Source organism: Copadichromis virginalis, linkage group LG6, assembly GCF_057382275.1.
Source record: "Copadichromis virginalis isolate Kocher_CV1m ecotype Utaka linkage group LG6, C_Virginalis_male_GT1.1, whole genome shotgun sequence".
Taxonomy (NCBI): domain Eukaryota; kingdom Metazoa; phylum Chordata; class Actinopteri; order Cichliformes; family Cichlidae; genus Copadichromis; species Copadichromis virginalis.
The window spans coordinates 19,289,447-19,313,422 of NC_140623.1; the positions used below are offsets into that span (position 1 = coordinate 19,289,447).

The following is a 23,976-nucleotide window of genomic DNA, read 5'->3' on the forward strand; positions in this document are numbered from 1 at the left end:
GTAGCCTCAATGTGGTCTTCTGCTTCATGCTCTTCTGCGTACCTCGGCTGTAAAGCGTCACTGTTGCCTTTCTGTATGCTTGAGACAGTCTGATGATGGTGTATGAAAATCCCAGTATAGATCACCAGCTTGTCTGCCACATTCAGAGTCACTCAAATCCCCTTTCTTCCTCATTCTGATGCTCAGGTTTAACTTCAGCAGGTCGTCTTGAGCACATCTACGTGTGATTGGCTGATTAGATATGGGGGTTAATGAAAGCAGTTTAATGAATAAAATTGAAAGGAATTGAAAATAGAATTGAATCCATAATTAGGTTTGTTTTAAAAAGTATTTAGATTTTCACATCTAATGATCTCTAGTATTGGAAGTTTAGAAAATTTTAGCTGTGAAATCCACATTTGTCTTTTTTTTTATTCCAGCTATCATTCCAGAGCACACACATGCTTAGCTGTCACGTATGACGGAGAAAAGCACACCGTCCTGAACATTCTCTCTTTTTAATCAAGATAGCTGTCAAATCAAGGCAACAGCTAAAAATGAGCACTTTCACCAAACAAGTACTGAAAAAGATTGATATTAAAATAAAATGCTTCTTCCTTTTCTTTTATATGAAACATAATCCAGTATTTAGGTTGTTGGACAAAGCAGCCTTTTTAAAAAAAAATCTTATTGTTTCTGGTTGTTTTAAAAATATTAGCTCAGCAGAAAACAGTTTATGCATATTTTTAAATAATTCTTTAAAATCGATAACTGAAGTTTTAGTTTACTTTTCATCTTAGCATTAAAGGAAAAAAGTAATCCCTACAGATGGCTAATTAGTTATCTGATTAATTTTCAAACAACCTTGTGAACACGTTAGCATTTTAAATAATACTTTTGTTTTGGAAAAGCACTTTAAAGTTGTTTCATTATTCAGGACCTGCGAGTCGCACGTTTGTATTTTTTCTTGGGAGCAAACACAAAATCCAAACAGTGTTACCCTGATAAAGCTGTAATCAAAATGCTGCAGGTCCCATCAGCCAGTATATTGTGAATAGATTTGGTGTGCCCGTTCAGTGTAAACACCTCCCTGCTTCTAAGTGAAGCCTGTTATTTCTGCTCTGTGGGTGGCTGGACTCTTTCAGGCCACCAGTTCACCAGATTGTTTGGATCCATCGTGGGGTTTTTTTTTTTTTTATTCACTTCTGTCTGGACGGGTGTAAATAAACTTAAGACAAAGAAAAATAACAGCTTGAGAGCTGTGTTTAATGAACCGAGTCTAATGCTCACCACATGTGGAGCTGTGGGACAAATTTAGGACTTCAGTGCCAGTTGGCTCTTCAAGTGTGGCAGTGCACATCAGTTTCACTGAAGGCCGGTCCAGAGCGTGCGCCGTGATTGGACCAAACGAATATTTGTATAATTTTCAGATGTTTTTTATCAAATTCTTCCTTCTGTTTTATTTTTCCAGAAGTTGTGGTTAGTTGGTTCAGCGAAAGTCCCATTTCACTGCATTTATTGTCGCAGTTTGATATTGATATTCTCAATTTTCCTGTAGCATTAGATAAAAACAGAGGTTTGTATCCAAGGTGAATATTTGGGGGGGATGAGACTGCAGATTTTTGTAAACCTTATCCAGTCTGTTTGGGAGTCACTCCGAGTCACAGCGCAGTGTTTGGAGACAGGTTGCCTCCCACCAGGTGACCTGTTCAATTCCTGGCCCACATAATGAGGCGTTGGCTCTGTGGAACCAGTTGGTCGTCGCAGCTAATCACAAACTGTTGCTGAAAGTGGAAAAAATCGATTTAATCAGTGGGCAGCCATTTTTTTTCCCTTCCTCTCTTCCCAAGTCAAAACAAGGGATTTTTACTCTATTTTTATTCTACTGTGACAGAGCCGTACAGTGTTTTGGTTTGGTGCGCATGCAATGTTTTTAATCCTTTTCTACACTTTTATCACTAACACCTTCAAAATTAGCTCAAAGAACAGTTTACATTTATTAATGAGCCTCATCAATAATAAACCCAACTTAGGCCAGCCCAACTTACTGCTTCCAGCTATTGGTAGGAGTCTTTCCTGTGAGATTCATGCAGCTTTACAGGGTTAGCTACATGAGTATCCATTTGACAGATGAGCTGTTATAAAGTCACAACTGAATCATGCATTACACAGCAGCTTTCTTCAGGTTGAGTCACGAGTGACGCCATCAGGGTGTTTTTTTTGGTGATCATTTCTATTAAAGCCCCTTTTGCAGCTTTTCGGGACTTGACTTTGAAATCTGCTTCTTTTAAAAAAAAAAAAAAAAAAAAAAAATTACGGATTAATAGGTTACAGGTATATTTGTGACTTCTCAAAGCAATAAAACAACAAACAAAATATATCAATGGGTATCCTAGCAACCTTGAAAACAGACTTTAAGGTTGCTGATATGGCTAGATAAAACATCGTCACCCATGGACATACTTTCCACTGTTCAACAGGTTAGGAAATCATAAATGAACTAATAAAAAAGTTTGGTCATCAACCCCGGCGGCAACGCTGGGTTGGTGATCATTAAATTTATCAAGCTGAAACTGTCAACCCCACCTGTTAGCTCGAAAGTGGCAGCCCTGACTGTTAGGTGGAAACATTTAGCTCCCCCATGACTATGACATATTTTCACTCTGTACTGATTAAACTTAATAAGATCCAAGTTCAAGGCTCCTTTCGGGGCTGACCTCAGACACCAGTCTGGCCTTTCCGCCCATCTTAATGCTAAGCTAAGTAGCTCCTAAACACTTTCCAAGCATTTAACACTCAAAAGAAGCTCCAAAAATGTCGAGCTGCTCCGTTTAAAGGTGTAAAATAATAGTGTTTAGTTTAAGAATTGACCTTTGGCTCCTTTTTTAAATATTTCCTAATGATATACTAACAGTTCGCTGCTCCCCCTCTTTGGGAATTTTATCAGAGCGCATGAGATAAACGGCGAGGTCAGTTACCGCTCTTCAGCTTGGCGGAGGCTTGATGCAAATTTTTCTCTGCGCCCCTGACAAAGAAAAGTCTGTAGCTAATGAACAGCGAACATGTTTTGGGGTTGCGCAGAGTTTAAGACTAATGCGTGTCAGCTTGAGGCACGACTTTTGGTGCCGTGCTGTGTGGAGAGGTGTCATACCAGCTCTCGAGTTGTCTGATTAGGCCTCATCCACCTAATGGCCAACCCGCTGCCAAAAAGAGCATTAGACTAATGAGTTTGCCACACGTCTGCACTTGTGTGAAACAAAAATCTCCCGACCACAAATGAACCCTCCCTGCTGTAGCCGGCTTTGAACTCGGTGAAAATTCTTGACAGTCTCATTTTTAACGAGGTGTTTGTGGGATTTGAAGGCACCACAGGCTCTTCTGTTTAAATCCACTGTAGAGAGAGTAAAAAATCTGCTGTGCACTTTCATGTTAGGGCCATAAAATGCTAACCTGGCATGTCATCACACAGACTGTTAAACACATACCTGAGATTCCCTTGCTTTGTCCAGCCTGTGACGTGTGCTGTTTGCTATGTAGGTCCTCGTTTCTTCAGAATCTCTGAGCAGAGCCTCTTTTGTTTTTTTGTTTTGTTTTTTTTTCCTGCTGTGGAAATACTTGGCTGTTTATCTTGTAGTATAACTTAATGTCACTCACATCCGGAGCAGTGATGAGGCACTTGCTGCTGCTGCTGTTAGGAGTCAGTCTTTCCTTCTGTAACACCTGCAATGAACTGAAGGTGTGCTTTTGAGCAAACATGCCCTTGAATCAACCCGATGACCTGAGCGCTAGAAAATCTGTGCTGGATATATGCGGCTGTTAAGCTGCTGTTGTGCAATAAAGTGAAGACAAACCTGTTGTTGCGGGCCATTTAGTCCCCTGTATGACTGCAGCCAGAGCTTGGTTTGCATTTCCAGCAGTAACCTGTAACCTGTGGGAGGCCTCAGGGTGAGGCAAGGCATGTATCTCCCAGCTGGCTTGGAAAGACCTCAGTATCACACTGGAAAAGCTGGAAGAGGTGTAGAGGGGGGCCTGGGCGCCCTAGCAACCCAGACCCAGGCAAGCAGCAGAAGCTGGATAGATCGATAAGCAAATCTAGCAGCCAGTATGAGCTGTTTTTAAAAGAGAAAAAAAAATTATATAAAAATGTTGTGTTGTAACAGAGCTGGAAGAACAAACAGATTAATTAATCAGAAATGTGTTGCGAGAATCATGTAATTAATTTTTAGTAGTGTTAAATTCACTGATCTCTGATTTTCATCGATGACCTATCTTGTTTTAAAAAAGCTTAAAATTGTACCAATTGAGGGTAAAATGTTTTGCTTATGTAACATGTTTATTTTTGATCTAAATTTGGGCATTTGGAGTCCACCGGGACTCAGCTTTTTGGAGCCAGCCTCCAGGGGCCCGTGGAGCAGCTGCAGTTCTTCAGTGGCTGGACGTTGCTCTTTGGGGATTCAGTGATTTTTAAGCATTTAAAAGTAATAAATCTGCAAAAACAACTTCAACAATGGTCACTGTAGTCATTAAATGTTCAGGATTGTAGCTGTGCATGGTTTTGTCTTTGCAGCATTGTGTGTGTGTGTGTGTGTGTGTGTGTGTGTGTGTGTGTGTGTGTGTGCCAATCATGCATTTTTACTTTCTTTGTTGAGGGTTACATCCCTGATTTATTAAGAGGAAAACCCTGAAACTGAAGCAGCTCATGTCACATGTCCTCTGTTGCCATTACAGACCCGACTTTGTGCCCTGAGGTGATGTTGGAGAACCCTGTGTCCTCAATAAATGGTGCCTCATACATGACTGTACCTCCAGAACAAAGCCCCCCGTGGCCTTAAGACTCTTACTCTCTGCCCCCGCCACACCTCCTGTGGTTCAGTTTTCACTAAAACTAATGAAGGCCTGCTTCACTGCCCGGCAGGGTCAGAGTGATTTCACGGTACTTGTGGCCTCTTTCAGTTAATCCTGCTGTTCTCACACTGTCAATAAAACATCTGGTATGCACTTATTCTGTCTTTGCCAGGATTTTCTAACAGGTGGAAATCTTTTGAGTGTTCTTTCTTCGGAGATTGTGTGCCCTCAAAAACTCAGAGTAACACAAATTTCTGGTGATTTATTTTTCTTAAGTGCACCTAAGCAATAGTTTTCTAAAGTTCTTCATTGGGCATTGGCTGCTTTTTCACTCATGTTCAGTTCAGTCCTTGTATCTCACCATTTTCAGAGGAAGTCTTTATTAGCTTTTTTCAGTCGCTTAATTCTGATCTGTGACTCATTCAAACATAGAAAGTACGTAACTCCACAGGTGAACCAGTGTTGTGTCTACACATACCAGACAACATGGCAAAAAACAATTTAAAATTGCATCTTTATGCACTTTGTTACCAGCAGCCTGTCAGAGAATTCACTCCCATTTCTTTAGTTGAATCCATGAAAATAGATGTCACAGTCTGGCCGACCCAAAGTAGTATTTTTGCACTAAGGTGATTCCCGAAGAGGTATTAGCCAAAAACCTGTCACTCTCTGTAACAGTGTGCAGTGTGTCCTTAGAAAAAATTGAGGAAACTGGACAAATGGAAGACAAAAAAGAAGGGGCAGGCCTAAGAATCCATCGATAGCAGATTAACAGTATCTGAAAGACATGTCTTTAAGAAATAGGGGGGAAAAAATCCAGCAACGACCGAACACAGGACCTGAGATAAGCACGTTAATCCTTATTTTAACGCTCTTCTCTCTTGGTGTCTTTTTTTTGAGAAGTGTGAGCAGAAGCCAGATTTTTGAGTTGTTATGTTGATTCATCACCGGGGAGTTGTCGTCTGGTATTCGTGGATCATCATTTGATGCTTCAGCCTGGCGGTCAAACTGAATAAAATCTGCAGAGTATTGGGCTTTAGTAAACAATCTGCTGGTGGATATTGGGGAAGATTACTGTACTTGTCCTGACAATGGTTTAAAAATCCCAAAAATGCTCTTATATAAATCGAGAGGGTGCATGTGACCACAGAAGCTCTCTGTCTTTGTCCCAAAGACTACAAACTTCCCTTAAACAAGCTGTCGTCTGCTGTTTGTCACTGCAGGGCATTTACAGTGCCAGGCATAATGACTCCTCCAACAATGGCTTCGAAAGTCTTGTTTGTCTTTCCACCCTGACCTTCTTTTTCTTTTACTGTTACGTCACTGACACTCAGATCAGTCGTGGCAGGTTGCCGTGCACGTTTCTGACATGACAGCTGTTTGGGGATTATCCGGCACCACGTGGGTCAAACAGAGAGGGGATTATTTTAGAAAATATAGACGGAGTCAGTAAATGTGTGCACAGTACAAGTAAAATACTGCAGGCCAAGCTTCAGAGTGAACAGCTGGTTAGCACCTGAAGGGTTTATATGCGGTTTCTTTGGTAGTTGTTCTATTGAGGCGTCTGATGACATCATGCGCACATTGCTTGAGAATTGTTTGCCATGTTGGCTGTGACACAGCCACTGGTTGGCGGGAAAAAACATGAATCTCCTGACCAGTTGGCAGTGGTTCCTGAAGGTTACTGGCGCTTGCTGGATGAGGTTGCACCAAAAACTTCCTTGTGTTGCTTTGGTTGCTATCAGATTGCCACAGTTGTCTGTAGTTTTTTTTTCCCCCTCAGCCGTAAAAGGCTGATAGGGTGTCGCTGTCACCCCGCTGGACAGGTGGCCAGCTGTCCAAGTTTGTGAATGCAATAACTCAGGAATGAGGCAACATAGGATTTTCAAGATCATCCCATTGAAGCATTTACTGAAACTCTGTATAATATCAGTAAGTTTTGATTAAAGGTCACGTTTGTTTAGTTTGGTGCTTTTTTTTTTTTTCATTTTTAAGAATTCCCATATAAAGATCAGAAGCTTCTGGTCGGACTTATAAAAACCCCGCTGCTTCAGGCAGCGTGCGCTCCGGTTGTTTTTGAAGTTGGCAGCTCTTAGTCATGAAGCAGATGGGTCAGCAGAGTCTTATTTATTATTCATGATAACGAGTGGTTGGCCACACACGTGTGTGTGTGTGTGTGTGTGTGTGTGTGTGTGTGTGTGTGTGTGTGTGTGTGTGTGTGTGTGTGTGTGTGTGTGTGTTTCAGCCTGTTGGTTCATGAGATTTAAAGTTGCACATCATGAAAATTACTGTTAGAACAGTTGCAGACTTGGTCTCTGATGCCATGTTTGCTTATTAAACCCGACAACTGCTTTCCACAGATAAGTTTACAGGGTGATTAGAATAAGTGGCTCTGTGTACTCAAAAATATACCGTATTTTCATGACCATAAGACGCACTGTGCTAAAAGGCGCAGTCTCAGTTATGTGTGCCATTACTGTATTTAACACACACATAAGGCGCACTGGATCATAGGGCGCATACAAGTACCGTATGCGTATTTAAAAATAAAGCGGGAGCAAACCTGAGTTCGGTACCTTACTCACATTTTTATTACCAGTAATCGTCATCATCAACAACACACAAGCATACAAGTGTGTGTATTTAAAAATAAAGCAGGAGCAAAACTGAGTTTGGTACTCACATTTTTATCATCAATCAAACCCATCGAAGTCCTCATCCTCGGTGTCTGAATTGAACAGCTGCGCTAAATCTCCATCAAACATGCCAGGTTCACTTTCTTCACTGTCAGAGTCACTTTCCGTGCCGTGCGGCTCCTCGGAAATGATGCCGGCTTTCGCGAAAGCTCGAACAACAGTGCCAGCAGACATGTTAGCCCAAGCATCTACAATCCATTGGCAAATTGTGGCGTAACTCGCCCGGCGCTGGTTTCCACTCTTGGTTAAACTGTGGTCTCCATCGGTCATCCATCGCTGGATGTGTTTGTCGCCGATGTGTTTGCTGCAGTAGGAGCGGAAGATGGCCAGCTTTTCCTTATAATCCGCTGGAAGTTGCTGCGCTACCGTAGTCCTGGTCCGGATGGAAAAATGGCACAGTTTCATAAAAAGTGAAAGTGAAACTGCTTTTAGCCGAATGGTGACCGTCGAAACGCTTCTCCCACTCGTTCTTTGCTCGATGATCGCCTTATGTCCGCGGAAACTCAGCTGCGTCTTCTTGACCTGCCGGAGCTTGTTTTCTAGCTTCCTCCACTTGCGAACCATCGATTCATTAATCTTAAATTCTCTCACGGCTGCTCGATTTCCATGTTCCTCCGCGTAGCTGATGGCCTTCAGTTTAAACTGTGCTTCGTAAGCGTGTCTCTTTGCCATTTTCAGGGTTGTTAAAACAACGATGTCCTGCATAACGCACATACCTGTTCTTTTATACAGGTATGTGCAATAAAGTCAACGCACACACTTCACCCTTTAGCGTTCTCATGGTGTTCTCTACTACGTCCTCCTTACAACACATAGGGCGCACTGCGCTACAGGGCGCGCCGCACTTTTTGAAGAAAATCTAAGACTTTTAAGTGCGCCTTATGGTTGTGAAAATACGGGTATATTGTGTGTATGAATACATACTGTTATTTATACTTGCAGCGAGGCACGAGACTGACATTTTTGTGTGCAGACAAAAATATTTCAGCAACTGCTGGATGACTTTCTGTGTTAATGGATAAACAAACTGGCCGTGCATTTGTTGCCTGATTTACATGTGGTTTGGCAGTGAAAAGTCTGCTAACACATGGATTGCCATAAAACTTGGCACAGGCATTTAAATTCTGATCGCTTTTGTCTTTTCTTAAAGGTCTCATGTTACAGCCAGATCATTTATTCTACCGTGCCTGAATAAACCATGTTTTAGCCTGGTTCTGTCTGCACTGAGCCAGCACTCTTTGCCAACTGGGAGCAGTACTTTTCTCTTTATGATGTCTCAGGGCAGGGTTTGGCATCTGTTCCTATCAAAAGAGCCAAGATTGATCAGTTTTTGCCAAAGACATTTGTATTTAGGGGAAAACCTTTTTTTTTTTTTTTTTTTTTATCCTTATGATGAAGATGACACAGCCTGTAAGGTATGAACTGGCCTCTCCAATTTGGGTAAAAATAATTGTCTTTTTACATGTGAACACGCTGCAGTGCGTTTTATTTAAGATTCGCTAGGAGACAGACTCTTCTGTCTAGAAAGAACACGGCAGCTTAGGTTTATAAAACAGCATCTGAACAAACCACAAGATTTCTGGATTAATGTACTTTGGACAGATGAGACAAAAGTGGAGATGTTGCACAGTGGCATGTTTGGGGAAAACAACCAAACCCCCCCCCCCCCCCCCCCCCCCCCGACGTAATCATAAATGCCTCGTACCAAACATCAAGCACGGTGGTGGAGGGGTGATGATTTGGGGTTGTTTTCCAGCCACAGGACCTCAGTACCTTGCAGTCCCTGAGTGGACCATGAACCTCTCTGTATACCGAAGTGTTATAGAGTCACGTGTAAAGCCAGTTCTTGCTGTTAAAGGTTAAATCATTGGGTATACTTAATTTATCACCAAACTGCAGAGAGTCCTGTGAACATTTTTTTCCACATGACTGTATAAACTCTAAGTTAATTGTGTGAAGTGGCCTACTTTAGTTTATGGCCTGCAGAGGTATATCCGATCTGTTGCCAGTTTACTTCATTAGCGCTAGTATGACTATGTTAGCCTGCTAATATAATGACTTAGTGAGCATGTTATAGTTGGGTTAAGCATTAGCTTTTAGCTGAAGACTACTCACAAAACCATGTATAAGTGCATTTCTTTAGCTAATGTTTGGTTTGAGGCTTCACAGACAATTTGAGTCTAGCATGTCATGTTGCATGCCACAGTGCATTAATGCAGTTAGCTAATGGGCGTGATGTGATTTGCTGTGGCCTCGTTTTGCTCGACAGCAGGATGTACACTGTGGCTGTACGCTGTCTGTGTATTGTTTATACAGAGAGGGTGAGCCTATATAATAGCAAGCCAATCCCCTGGAGTCTCAGAAAGTGAAGCTCACCTTGACTACAGTTACTATGGATAAAGTGGATGGATGGCCTCTAGCTGCTGCTAAGCTCCTCAACACTATTAATCTACATGATGAGGATCCTTGTAACTTCCTTGGTGTGCTCTAATCAGACCAGCTCATTGCCTTTGTTGAATAATGAATCATGCTTTAGCCATCTTGTCATTTAATATTCCTTATGTGTATAAAATAAATTATTAATTCTCATAAAAAGGTCCTCTTAGACTAATTTTAGAACATCCAACCTAATTTGGTGCACATTTTTTCCCACTTTTCTCCCTTTGATGTAGAATATTTTTAACTCTGTCAGGAGTTTTCACTGCAAACATCACCAGCTGGCTGCAAAACAGCTTTACTTAGTTATAATTGATATAAGATAAAAAGACACTCCCTCAAGGATACACACACACACTTGTCTCTATTCTGTGATGTGACACGATGTGTGCTTATAACCAGCCATATAATGTGATTAATATTTTAATAGGCCTGCAGTTTCTCAATGAAACGGCTCCTCGCACAGCTGAGATCTAGGTCACTTGGTGACGTTTTATGTACTTTATTTTATTTATTGTAAACAGACATGGAAACGCTTAATGTGTCCCATCTGAAAATAAGAGGTAAAAGGCATCGATGTATTCATATAAATACAACCATTTACAGCAAATAGTGCTGTTTCTGTCCTGAAAAAAGCCAAAAACACTTCATCCCTGCAGTTTGTTTAAGAAACGGCTACCAGACCACAAATTAAGCCAGTATGATTCTGGATTGTAAACTCCTGTGTTGTTTTTTGTTCTATATTATTTTTATGTCTGTAAAAGGTTTGAAAAGACAAGTAACTTAAGTAGTAACTTAGTATCTGTGCTATTATGTAAAGCATGTGCATCATGTCTGCTGTGCAGCTAATGTGGCACACCCTTAAAGTAAAGCCACTACTCACTCCTCACTTCACTTTCATTATTAAGTAGACATGAGCAACAGGGACCATGTATATAGAAAAAATGGCTTGTTCGCCATGACGTCACCCATTGGGGTGGGACAAAGCTGCCAACTATTAGAGGGCAGAGGCTTTACTCACGAAAAGCAACCATATGTAATCAATGCCTCATTTTTCTGCACAAACTGACCAATCAGAGCAGACGGAGGAAGGGTCACAGTAAAATGTCTCAGGCACAGGACAGCTGCTTAGTGTAGGCACAGACTGGGCCAATACTAACACTCACTCTCGTTTTAGGAGAGTTATAATACCCAATAACTAAATGTGATGGAGCTAAAGCTTATTATTAGTCACTACAATACAACAGGTCGACTCTTTAGGTAACTATTGACAATGGGAGTGGTGACTGAACCAGGCTGGGGTTTGAGACACAGAGATGACTTGAACACTTAGATAGTATCAGATTACACGGATGTTTTCAGGAGCCTTCCTAAGAAATTACAGATGCCTTTCTGGGAAATCAACAGATGGAAAGAAGTTCAACTGTAACTGCTCTGACTGCCTGTCTGTGACGTGATCGTCATGCGTTGCATGCAGTATGACCATTTCCAGCTAAATCTCTTAATGAAAGTTAAGGGAAAAAAAGCGATTTTCTTTCCTGGTTGTCAAATCCAGAATCTCGCTTTATATACCGTTTCTATGATCCTCACAGTTGGCTTACATGTGCGACAACTGAGAGAGGTGCCTGTAGATGAATCAGGATGAATAACGGATTTCAACATGCTTCGTGATCTATAAAATGAGTAACAGTACATGGTTTGAATGCTTTTCCAACAACTTCGTGGTCCATTGGTTTTTACAAACCCTGCTTCGTGCCAAAGTTGATGTAAGCAGGTAGTGTAGCTGTGATATCACTGAATGGGAATTGTTTCAAACAGATGTGTTAATGGAGATTTTGGAGTGAATCAGACGTGAAAGAATGAGGCGTGCTGCACAGGCATGCAAACAAATTATTCACGTTAGATTTCGGCCAACTGGAGGTGAGATCACTATCACACAATGTTCTTAAAGCAGCCATCTGATGGTATGGGATTAAAGGTGTTACTCAAACTACAGAGAGCAAGTTTCCAGCTGGTGATTAAATACCTGTGAATCACTTAATATACACAAGTCTTATGCAAGGGTATATCTGTCATTTCTTTAGATTCTGCTAAGGTAACAGGAAATCAGTGCAGTGATTTATTGAAACATACAATGAAATTCTTCAACACAGCCTGAACTCTCTTTGGCAGATTTCTTGTCATTTCTTTAAATGGTCTTCAGGAATAGTTCATCAGGTTTCTTGAAGAACATTCAAAGCTCTTCTTCTTCTTCTGTTCTCTGTCAAGATGATCCTACACTGCTTCAATGATGTAGGATCCAATGACGGATCCTACATCATTCAATGATGTAGGTCCAGGCTCTGGGGAGGCCAATCCATGACTGTTAGTGCATCATTGTGTGTTTTTTCTATCTCTTCATGCTTTTACCGCACTGTTTGGGATCATTGCCGTGCTGAAAAATGAAACAGTCGCCAGTCAGCTGCTTTCTATACGATATTGCATGACAGTACTTTACAAATTTCTTCAGTAATCGTCACTCCATCAGACCTGTTGCAACTGATTTCACTGTAGTTCCTGTGTTAATTATCGTACCTCAGCCTTTTCTCCGTGTCTCCCATCCTTAAGAATGACGTCATGACAGCCACACTTCCACTGAAACCATTTCTTTTTTGTTTTTTTTGCTTGTCCCGTTTGGATCTTTAGCCATCAGAATTGTTGTCTGAAGGCCAAAAAAGATGCCAAGCGGATTTACTTTACCAAGTGGATCATCATGGCCTTGCCATATTGGTCCATTTGATTGACCTTTTTTATAATTATGTATTTATTTTATTTTATTTCCAGTTGTTACAGACGGGACTGACATGACTGGGGGATAGGACAGGGAGAAAGAAAGAAAGACAAAATATAACAAACAAACAAAAAAAAAAGAAAATCCAGAGGACCCAGAGTACGAGGACCCAAGGAGGACCACCAGGGGGGCAACCTTGCCAGAGAAGAGCTAAGCAGCCACGGAGCAGAGGCCAGAGGGGGGTTGCAGTGATGTGCCCGCGGGCTCTACCGGCAGCCAGCTGTGCCAGAGGGGACCGACCCTCAGGGCCAGAGGCCTGAGGGCGCCACACCTCCCAGAAGGGGCCCAGCCAGGCCACAGGCACCAGGCCCCGCCAAGCGGCCACCAGGAGTGAGCCGGTACATACATGAGCGCCCAGACACCAAGAACCACCAACGCACCAACGTCTGAGGGCATCAGCCACCGGCAGGGAGTGTGGTGAGGGCAGATAGGCCTCCATATCTTGGAGAGCCTGAGATGTTGAAACCATTTCTAACGAGGCTTCAGCAAACAATAAATCAGCTGATGGGCAACATGCACCTCTCAGGTCTTGTGTCAGTGTGTCAAACGTTTGCTTGATTTTTCTTACGGACATGCTTTCAGATGCTGTTCGTCTCCAGAGGCCTGGTAATGAACTAATCATTTGATTCAGGTGTGTTGACCCAGGGCGATATCTAAAACCTGCAAGACACCGGCACTCGAGGCCTGGAGTTGCCTACCCCTGCTCTAGAAAGACAGATTTGCTTCTTGATTGAGCGGCTGGAAATAGACTCAAAAATTTGGACATGTTTCCCAGGTTTAGACTCGTGCTGACAATTCATACCCCCATGATTTTCATCAGCATAGTTAGTCACACCTTAGTTTGTTGAGACAGGAACAGATTCTGATCTTAAACTTGATACTCGTGCTGCGTCTTGTGCGTTTTTAAAAACTGGATTGTTGACGACGGATTTAAAACCTGATGTCATACCTGACTATTCAGCAAACTTCAAAACTAAGAAAAACTCTTAAAATAACAACATTTTTGCTATTTCCCCCAAAAAAGGGGAATTACTGAAACTCTAAATAGTTTCTGTTGCACAAACACCTGAATGCTTGACTCGTTACATGTACTGACACTGAACCAGACAGCTAGAAAGGTATTTTCGTTATCTTCTCATCGCCTGAATCATACCAGTGTGCCCCTGATTGTTGGGAATCAGATATATTTAACTTCACTTGCTGGTCGTACGCTTGCCTCGTTATGATTTCACTCTTTCAGCGTTTTCACTGCACGGACCATGTGGCTACTTTATTCAATCAGTATTTTATTTTTATCCAGGCAGGTGTGGCTTCTCATTTGCAAAGTGAAGCAGAAAAACCAGAGCACAAGGTGACATGCAAATCTACGAGGATCAGGGGAAAATAAGGAAAGGAAGACTTTGCTTTTCTCTGATGCGGTGCTGAGTCCTCACCAATACATTGGTGACATCCAAAATGACCAGCCTCTCATTTATTTGTTTTCAGGTGGACCCGTGTAAATGAATCTGTCTGCAATGTAGGCTTCTGTGTACACTGGGCTTCAATAGCTCCAATACAATTGAATTACTGACTGCACCTGTATTTGAGCTGGAATGCAGTGTTTGCTCAGTTGGCATACAATTTCTGTATTTAAAAAAAAAAAAAGCAACCCCAAACATACTCTAGGAGTGAAGACACTGAGGCGAAACACAGGACTGGCACTGAAACCAGATGTTTTACAGCCAAAACACAGTCAGACAGCTAATCAGCAATGACAAAGTAAAGAAGGGAAGGTCACTGTGTGTCTGCGGTGTCAAAGGGTCTGGCCTATTTTCTCACAGCAGCTAGTTATTAACCTGCCACTGTGTGAGTTGAGATTAGAGGGAAAGCTTCTGGTTTAAGCTCTTTGGAAGGAGCCACAAGCTTTTAGGACTCTTGCCCTGTGCTTATTGATAATTGCCACACACACGCACAGAGTCAAAATGACAAGCTTTAATCATAGCCAAGAGCTTAATGAAAGGAAATACAGAAGGTAACAACAAATGGATCCAGGGCTTCCAGTATGTGTTGTAAATCACAGTTGTCTGTAGTGATAAGGAGGTGACAGGGTACACGGTGATACTGGCAAATCTCTCGAGCTCTGTCTGTCTGGTTGATATCCTTGACACACCTTTTGGCAAAGTGAAACTGGCTTGAAAAGTTTTAGACATATCTTCCAGTCGCCCAGTAATTAGTAGACTTGTTATTAAATTTTTTCACTATTTGTGTAATAATTCTGTTCTTCCGCTGTAGGTTTTAGTTTTTAAGAGGTCAATGTGAGAATCACTGCTAATGTTAGGGTTAGTTTTCCCGCTTTCTCTCTGTGATCAAACAGCAGCCCCTGATGAGCCAGCAGCTTCTCATGCTTTCACCAGTTTGTGTTCTGAGTCTTATCTCAGAGACACTGTGACCGTTGGACTTTGTTGTGTATTTGGGGGACATGTGTTTGCAGCGTTTTAGAGCTTTATCAGTAGTGTCGCGGCATGTGTGTGTCCAACAAGTGCATACTTCTCTTCTCTCTTCTATGTTACAGATGAAGTTAAGTACAAGGTATCTTCTGCTATGAAGATAAATGGTTTAGGTGCAAAACGTTTGATTGGCTTGTGAAATATATTGCCATGACTTAAACTTTGTCTGAAATGGTTCAAAAATTACCTCCACCTTTAACCTACATTAATCTGATGCTTACACATGCCAGTCATTACATTAGGAACGTAATGACTCTCCAGTCAGCTCAATCTCTAGGTAATAACTTTTGATCACAAGGTGATTGCACGAGTCACCTGGTGGAAGGCAACTTCAAACAAACTCGGTCCAACTTGACTAATTCAGTCTTGCTTCAATCAGTTCACGCTTAAAGATTGTTAAAGATTTGCAAATAATAATTGACATCTAATTTATAAATGCGGACAGACTGTTGCAATCAGTGCGAGTTGGTGTGCGCTGATGGGTTACTTTGCAAAATCAAAAGGTTATTGCACATGGTCATAATAATTTTGATCATTTCAGTCTCTCACCACTGTTTTCCATGGCTTGACTGTAGCATAATGCTAGCCAAGTGTTGCACTTATGGCAGCTCATTCATTGTGTGCACTACCTTCTTAATATAGCAGGGTTTGTATGCATTTATCATTCTGTTTTCCCCCATTTCAAGGAATGGTATCTTTAAACTTGGAAACTCTAGCAAAATGTGTTTAATTGGCTAGCTAGTTGCTTACTAGCATTAGCAACATGAATCCAATGGCTAATTAGCATCATGCTAATTAGTTACAAAATTCTACTTGTTGTCCAGTCTTAGGACTACAGTGGGACCTATTGCACCTCTGGGCACATATAAGCTTAGAAGTCTTGCTGAGTCTATGTCATGCTGATCGTTACCTGAAGCATTTTTTTTTTTTTTTTACCATCAGTCATGTGTAACTGTCAGCTAGCTGTGTGGAAATGGAGTTGTGCCAATGCAGATGCTTAGAATAACAAAGCTACCTTACACACCTACACTTTTCCATCTGTCAGTTACAGTAATGAGGTAATCTTGTTTCTGTTGCAATCTGTCCTGTCATGTACAATCATGCACAAGCTGCTACACAATGCTGACAACACGAGATTCTTGATTTTTCTGTTGTAGATTCAGTTTTGGTTTAAAAATCATAACACGCACAAAAAAATGCTTTTAATATTTTCACTTGTTCTTTTTTTTGCTTGAGGCAGACTGGATTCACTTTATTCATTAAAATAATAAATATAGGAAAAAGTATTTGCCTTTAGTAACATTTAAATTGCGCTACCGTATGATAGCAATCGAAACCGCACGGTATCACATTTTGTGTGGGGATATTGTATTGATAACAGAAACGCCTATATCAGTATTTTTAAATGAATTAAAATACTGTGACTGACTGCAATCACTCTGGAGAGATTGTCGAAGGTTTGCAAATAATTGTGTCTAATTCATAAATGCAGACTAATGGTCAACATGTTGCTGTCATGTTCCTGCTGGTTGTATTCTACTTATATTTCTTTAGAACAGGAGGGTTATGAGATGTAAGAATGTCTGTTTAAATATAAATTTCTAGAAACGTGTGATTTGCATCAAGTTATCAGAGTTGATTGCTGTACTATCAAAAACTGAATGTATGTAAATCCCTAGCTTGACCTCATTCAATAGCAGACTGATAGCAGACTACTTATAGCAACATTTGTGGCAGGATTTAGTGGCATGCTAGTATGCTTGGCACTCGAATTTTTCAGCACTGGATAGATCAGATATTCACAAAGTTTAGCTCTGAGGACCTAATTTGCATTTTGAAAAAAGGTGATAAATCGCAATATGCAGTACTCAGCATATCGCAAAATGTGTGTCGTGACGGAAGTATTGTGATGCTTGGGCTATGTGGGGATTCCCACCTCTGCTACATAATAGTATTGTTACTGTCATTCAGTCATTTATGCAGGTAGGACAGCAGTGGATGGAGAAAACTGTACATAGGACAGACATTTATGTAAACGGTTGCTGATAATAAAGAAGAGAGAAGATTAATGGAGAAGATTAAAAACCATCTGCTATCTTCAATCAGAAAGGCAAGATTGAAGCATTAAATATGTGTACACATGGCCAAATCCTACCTTACTGCAGGTAAAGTAAACAGTCGTATTCTGAACACTTCCTCCCATTACAGCTAACGTGCAGGAGCTCAGGTTTCTGTGGTAACAATGACTGACCAGCCCCTCTGTGAAGGCCAGCTGCCAGTGGACAACTCTTTTTTTTTTTTCGCCCCCTTTCTCTCACCCCATCCTCATATCGACCTGTTATCCTAGCGTGTGCTGCTAATGTGCCATTACATAATGGTTCACTTTGACTCGACGGTCCAGCTGAAGCCATGTGAACGGTTGAAAGGACTTTTGTAGCAGCTTGGCATTCTGCCCAAAATGCAGCCGATCTGATATCTGATGCAGGCTGAAGATCACAGAGAACAGAAGGTTTGAGAGGGGCTGTCACAGATTATTACGCTAACAGGAAATATTAGTTTGGCGCTTTTGTAGCGGAGAACATCTGGCTTAATCGGTGTGAATATATGAGTCGGCTAATGGTGAGGAGCCGAGCTGGTGCTGTGTTTGTTCCTGAAGATGGACCCACATTTTAAATCTTCACTTAAAATAGTTTACATCACTTTTTAGTATATAGTTTTACATTTTTCTCTTTGTCAGATCAGAAATCGTAGAGGAAGAGACAAAGAGACGATACGAAGCATACGTTTTATGCACTGTACCTTAAGTTTTAACCCACCCTTTATTTTTTTGTTTTGTTAGGAAAATAGGAAATGGGTGCACTGATTTGATGAAACGTGTGAAAACATACAGAGTGGGGACAAGCCTAACCAACCTGAAAGTCACTTTTATTCTTGAACACAGCTGGAACTTTTGTAGGTAAGCTTTCTCAGAAGTATTTAAATAGTCTTCAGGAATAGTTCTCTGGGCTTCTTGAAGGACACTTAAAGCTCATCTTTGGAAGCTGGCTGCCTTTTGTTCTGTTCTCTGTCAAGATGATCCCATACAGTAGATTGATGAACTGAAGGTACAGAAGCATCTCTTAGGTCCTGTGTCAGATCTTTGCCAGATTATGTCCTATTCCTTAAAAGATATGACTTCCAGATACTGTTGGTGTTTTGTTGTTTTTAAGGATGTACTGCACACCATGCCCAAATATTCCAGGCTTTCAGCTAATATGTCTTTGGGAATCACCACTAAAAATGTGACTTGGATCAATCGACCAGCTGATTAAAAGCTAATTAGTATATTATGATCAAATTCCACATATTTACTTCTTCCATCTTCTGAAATGTGAAGCTTTCCAGCTCCTGTTTGCCGTATACAGGACAATAAAATCATTTTTAAAAATATTTTTTCATGAAGATGTCAACAATATTTGGCAGTAAAATGTAACGGCAGAAACTACTCCTACCCTAAATTCGGATTTTCCAGTCGGTGCTTCAGTTTTCTCAGCAACTGTTCCACTGATCTGCTTCCAACTAACTCGGAGTAGTACTCGTGATCCGAATAGGTGGAGCATCCAGTTTGTCATAGTTTGGATTAGCGGTTCTCATATTTTGGCTAAAGGTTGTTCAGTCTAGAGCACCGACTACCTGCCTGTGAGGCTTTTAGGGAACATCTGTAAATTGCAGCAAGACTGAAAACAATCACAAGTAAACCTGAACCTGGAGAAAACATTGCAGGGAAATTTGGTCACAGTTTAAAAATAACTGCTGTCAGCAAGTATGGCTCAGTTCCTCATGCTTGAGCAAACCACTTCCTAAAAATATTATCTGTTCTTTTTAGGCTCCCTTTGCAAAGACATTTGGTGAAAGTATTCCTACATTCATGCTTATTTTAAACCCCTCAGCCGTATGGACGTTTTCACCACCTGCTTTCATTGTATTTCCTTTACGGAGTTTGAAAAACCTGCCAAGCGCGTTTTTTCTGAAGAACTTTGAATCACTTGTGTGTGAACCGAGCCTCGTCTCAGAGATACTCCGGTCAGAGTTTCTAGGAATCCACATATACGTGTTATTTCACTACCTTTACATGTAAACAAAACAAATCTGGCGAGTAGATCGTTTCTTTTTTTATTTTGAGCAACAGGGTTAAAGATGAGCGTTTGCAGTTACGAGAGTGAGAAATCCTGATTGAGCAAACGCTGCGGAGGAGTGACTGGAGGGAGTGGCACTCGAGGAAGGAGAGGGAGTGAGATTACCTGCTGTCTCTCACTCCCCCTCGCTCTCTCTCTCTGTGCAGTCACCTCCCTCTCGGGGAGTGTACACACTCCTGCGCTCGCTCCTTGCTTGTTCACACACGCTCTGGGCTTCATGGTGCACACACACATACTGTCTGTCGTCGCTGACTAGACTGCTTGTGTTGATTGTGCACATCAAAGAAGAAGAGCTTGAGTGCAGGAGGGACTGTAAGATCTTTTTGGACTGGGTTTCGTGGTGTGTTTATGTTCACACGCGTGTGGGGAAAGTAATCACAACAGCAGCAGCACTGGTCCATGAAGCTAGGATAAAGAAAAAGAAGTGATTGTAGTTTGTTTTTTTGTTTTGTTTGTTTTTGTCTTTTTCTGATTTGGCTTGTCACTGAAGACAGAGATCAACTGTTTCCCTCTTCCCTGCTGCTGGTGCTGCTTCTTCCACCAGTGACAACTTACTCGACAGGGTGAGTACTGCTGAACTCCCACCTCACCTCCTTCGCTCTCCCCCTGACTCAAGTGAGCCTTTTTCATCCGTGTTGTCCCTCCATGTGGGTGTTGCTCCCTCTGATCGGTCTCTGCAGTTTGACATTCGCTTATTGATCTCCGTTTTATTCTTTAGACCTCCATGCGTGTGTGTGTGTGTGTGTGTGTGTGTGTGTGCGTGCTCGCCATTTCCCCCCCGAAGCTTTAAACTCAGGACTGTTGAGTGCACATCAATAAGACAGACTTGAACAAGATGAAACAAAAACCGTTCTGCAGACTGACTCTGAATCTGAATTTCCACAGCAGCTCACATTTAATGTGACTGCACTTGTGCTCTTTTAGTAAATTATCCTACAGCCCCGAGATCGGACATGTAAGCTCTCATTTGCTACCGTAAGTGTGGAGATATTTTCAGTTTTTTGCTGAGGATTTAAAAAAAGTCGGAAGCTGTCCCAGAGTTGTTGTAAAAATGACATCATCATCAGCTAACATCCCAGTAAAGTTATTTCAGCTCACAGATTCAAAACACTCCCATTCACTGAAATATGCGTCTTCTGGTTTGGATTTCAGTCTTTTTGAGGTCTTTTCATTAAGCCGGCAGTCCTGATTTATTCACACGAGTGTCCCGAGTGGGGAAACTGTAAGACTCGGCTGGGATACGATCAAACATTTCGGGGAGTTCTTAGGAAACTTTGCTTGTTGATTTGTGGTGAAACCCTGACCGTCTGATTGTGTCATCATCTCATGTCTTGTTTCAGCTTATAGTGAGTCTTCTTAGGAAATAAGTGCGCCGTGATTTGTATCTTATTGTCTTGCAAATTACGTTACATATGGATGTCCTTCAGGAGCTAATGGATGTTCACCACGTGAGCTGTGCACTCTCTCTCCAGCCGGGAACTAATGGAAAACTCTTAAGGGCAGACTTGTGTTAATGCAGTACCTGCTCACTATGATGTCTGGTACGTGGCTGGGTGGAGTTTGTTTTGCTTCATCTTTGCACTGTCACTTTAGAGAGTTACAGTTTTGGTCTTATTTCCTATCAGTGATAGCATCTCATATCTTCTTTCCATGTTTTAAACAAACCCTGAACTCTGAAGGTAGGATAAAAAGAAAAAAAGTCCTGAAAGTGTAAACATGGATTTCAAACTGATTACTTCGGGAGAAGTTGTATCAGGACTACGGGAGCCTGGGATCGACCCACCAACCTTCCAAAGTATCCCTGGGTGAGTTACTGACCCTAAAGACTTCCTTCATCAGTATGGATTAGTGATAGAGAAGTGCTGTGTATGCAGATTGGAGTGCAAAGTGCTTTGAGTGGTCGACAGGACTGAAAAAGCACCATTTATTTACGGAGGCTTTCTTCTTTGACACGCACACAAACACAAAATACACGCACTTGCAATTTTACCGGCAGTCCAGGATCAGTGGGAGGTGTTTGGTTGCATTTAAGCTTTTATAACCTAAAGAACAGATAACCAGATCTGTCTGATAATCAAGTTTGTCTCTTGACCTTCATTTTAGCACAGCGGCTGTTTTCTCAAAGTGCAGGGTTATCGTAACTGCAAAAAGATTACCAGAAAACTGCAGAACAACACACAAGCTCTCCATGTTCGATTAAATCTTACACCAAATCACATAAACGCTCACTTCAAGGTGCTTTTTATTGTAAGGTAAAGACACAATAAAATGGAGAAAACACCAACAATCAAATGACCCCTTATGAGCAAGCATTTGGCAACACCGGGAAGGAAGAAGTCCTTTTTAACAGGAAGAAACCTCCAGAAGAACAAGGCTGGGGGTGGGGGTAAGAGAGGGGAAGAGGGGGGATACTTTCACAAAAATGGGTGAGGTGTAAAAAAAAAAAAAAAAGGGAAAAGTGGATCTCATTGCCACATCAGCTCCATTTCTGTCAATATTTTGAATTAAAATAATGGAAACCCTACAACGAAACTCCCATTAATCTGTTTTTTTGCCCTGTTTTTTGAGCTCTCAGTCGGACCATCCACGCCCTGTTCATCCGAATACCGTATACGTTAATCATTAGTTCACTCTTGTCTCTACGTGAGTTCATACACCTGTAAAACTGCTCGCCAGGAGAAAAGGACTCTGAACGTACCTGGCGTCCAAAGTATCCATAAATCGTGCTGGGAGGTCAGACACAGTTTTGATGAAAGAGAAACTGAGATGGTTTGGAGATAGTGGTGTGTGTGTGTGTGTGTGTGTGTGTGTGTGATTGTGAGGATATCTCCAGGTAAACGCAGCGAGGCAGGTGGACATATCCTGGCCCATCTTTTCATACTTGCTCACATGTGCGCTCCATTGCATTGAAGCGGCTCCAGGATTATCACTGTGGCTGTTATCCTATTACAGGAGAGAGGTTGTAAGCTGTCATCTGTGTATGATATCACCTAGTCTAAACAAAGGGAGGTGTGTGTCGCTCAGTCGTGCGCACACAGTGATTCAGTGTGTGTGCGCGCGTGTCTGTGTGTGCCATGTGCTCACACCTGTACATACCTCGTCTTGAATTTCACTCTGAGCGTTTACAAAACACGACATCTGCAGTTTGAGAAGCCAGCGCTCGTGCCCGCTTGTTTTTCTTCTTTTTCTTAAGATTCACCGTGTTTCGATGAGAATTACTGCTGACAGCAGAGGGGAGGAATTGATTTCATACTCATAGGAATTTTGGAGGCTAGAGGCTGGGCACCAATAAGTGAACTTTGAACTGTGAAACCCCTCCCTCAGTGCCAAGCTAGTCAAAGAAAGGAGTGGCTGCTAGTCTACGTGGTTATGACTTACGAGGTGCTTAAAAGGCAGTCTCTAGGAGAGGATGTATACACAACTACAGACCTACAAAGAACTCAGGCAGAACAAACCAGATGTACAATATATCTTTTTTTTTTTTTTAAAGAGTCATATCTGTGTTTTCAGTTTAGTTTCATGACTGTTTTTACAGCCCCCTTAATGCGGTTACCGCTGTGACTCCCTGCTCACAGACTAAAATAAATTTCCCTCTGACAAAAAAGACTGCATCTCCTCTTTTTTTTAATTAAATTTTATTTTATTTTGCCAGACATAAAGCCTGTCACAGAAGTCCTGATGAATAAAATCATTTTCCCGCTGTCAGTGAGCATGCCTGGTTGCCTTTTGATCAGTAAGAAGCCACAGTAAAAATAGCCAGAATAGTGTTTCCGTCATCAGTTCTGTGAAGAGCAAAAGACAGGCCGCCCACCACCCGGCAGCCTGCTGCGTACCTGCTCCAAGACGCAGCTGAAAGAAAGCTGCCACCGGCCTGATTACAACCCGCTTTAGACGCGACAAGATGTCCTAGCTGTCGGCCCTGGAAGCTTCTCCCTCTGGTCTTGTAAGCCTCAGCAATACATGAACGCTGATTACAGCAGTCCAGATGTGGTCCGGGTTGTAATTGCGTGTAGCTCGCTCGCCAACTGATGCATTCAGTCTTTTGCTAAAAATGTGCATCAGAAACCTCAGTTAGAAGGGCGAATGATGCCAAACCATCCACTAGAAAGAAGAAATGGTTTGATGAAAGACAGACTTCAACATTTGAAGAGGTTTGGAGACCCTTTGTGAACAATCTGGTTAATTGATTATTGCAAACCGTGCAAAAATCTTTTGCACTGGAAAAAGCAAACTCCAATATTTTTTTTGTAAAGTTTTTTTGGATACGTCTTGTTAAAATAAAGATATATATATATATATATATATATATATATATATATATATATATATATATATATATATATATATATATATATATATATATATATATATATATATATATATATATATATATATATTAAACTATTTTAATAACAGTTCTATGACTGAATTCCCCTCACACCTTTATGGCTGTCTGGCATATTTACAGTTCGGTTTATTTAACTTCCAGTAAGGAAGTTAACAGGTTTTTTGTTACGGAGCAGATAGAG

The 23,976-nt window shown here is 41.5% G+C and overlaps 1 protein-coding gene across 2 annotated transcripts in view; it reads left to right on the forward strand.

Annotated features, from left to right (window-relative positions):
• Window positions 1-23,976, forward strand: part of coro2aa (coronin 2Aa) — a 47,990-nt gene that overhangs the window by 1,288 nt on the left and 22,726 nt on the right. Inside the window, exon 1 of one of the 2 annotated variants that reach the window (XM_085459086.1) lies at window positions 19,596-20,010. The exons of the other annotated variant lie outside the window; for it this stretch is intronic. The gene's annotated coding sequence lies outside the window, so the exon portion shown is untranslated. Of the gene's footprint in view, window positions 1-19,595; window positions 20,011-23,976 lie in introns of those variants that run through there. 2 annotated transcript variants of the gene reach the window in all.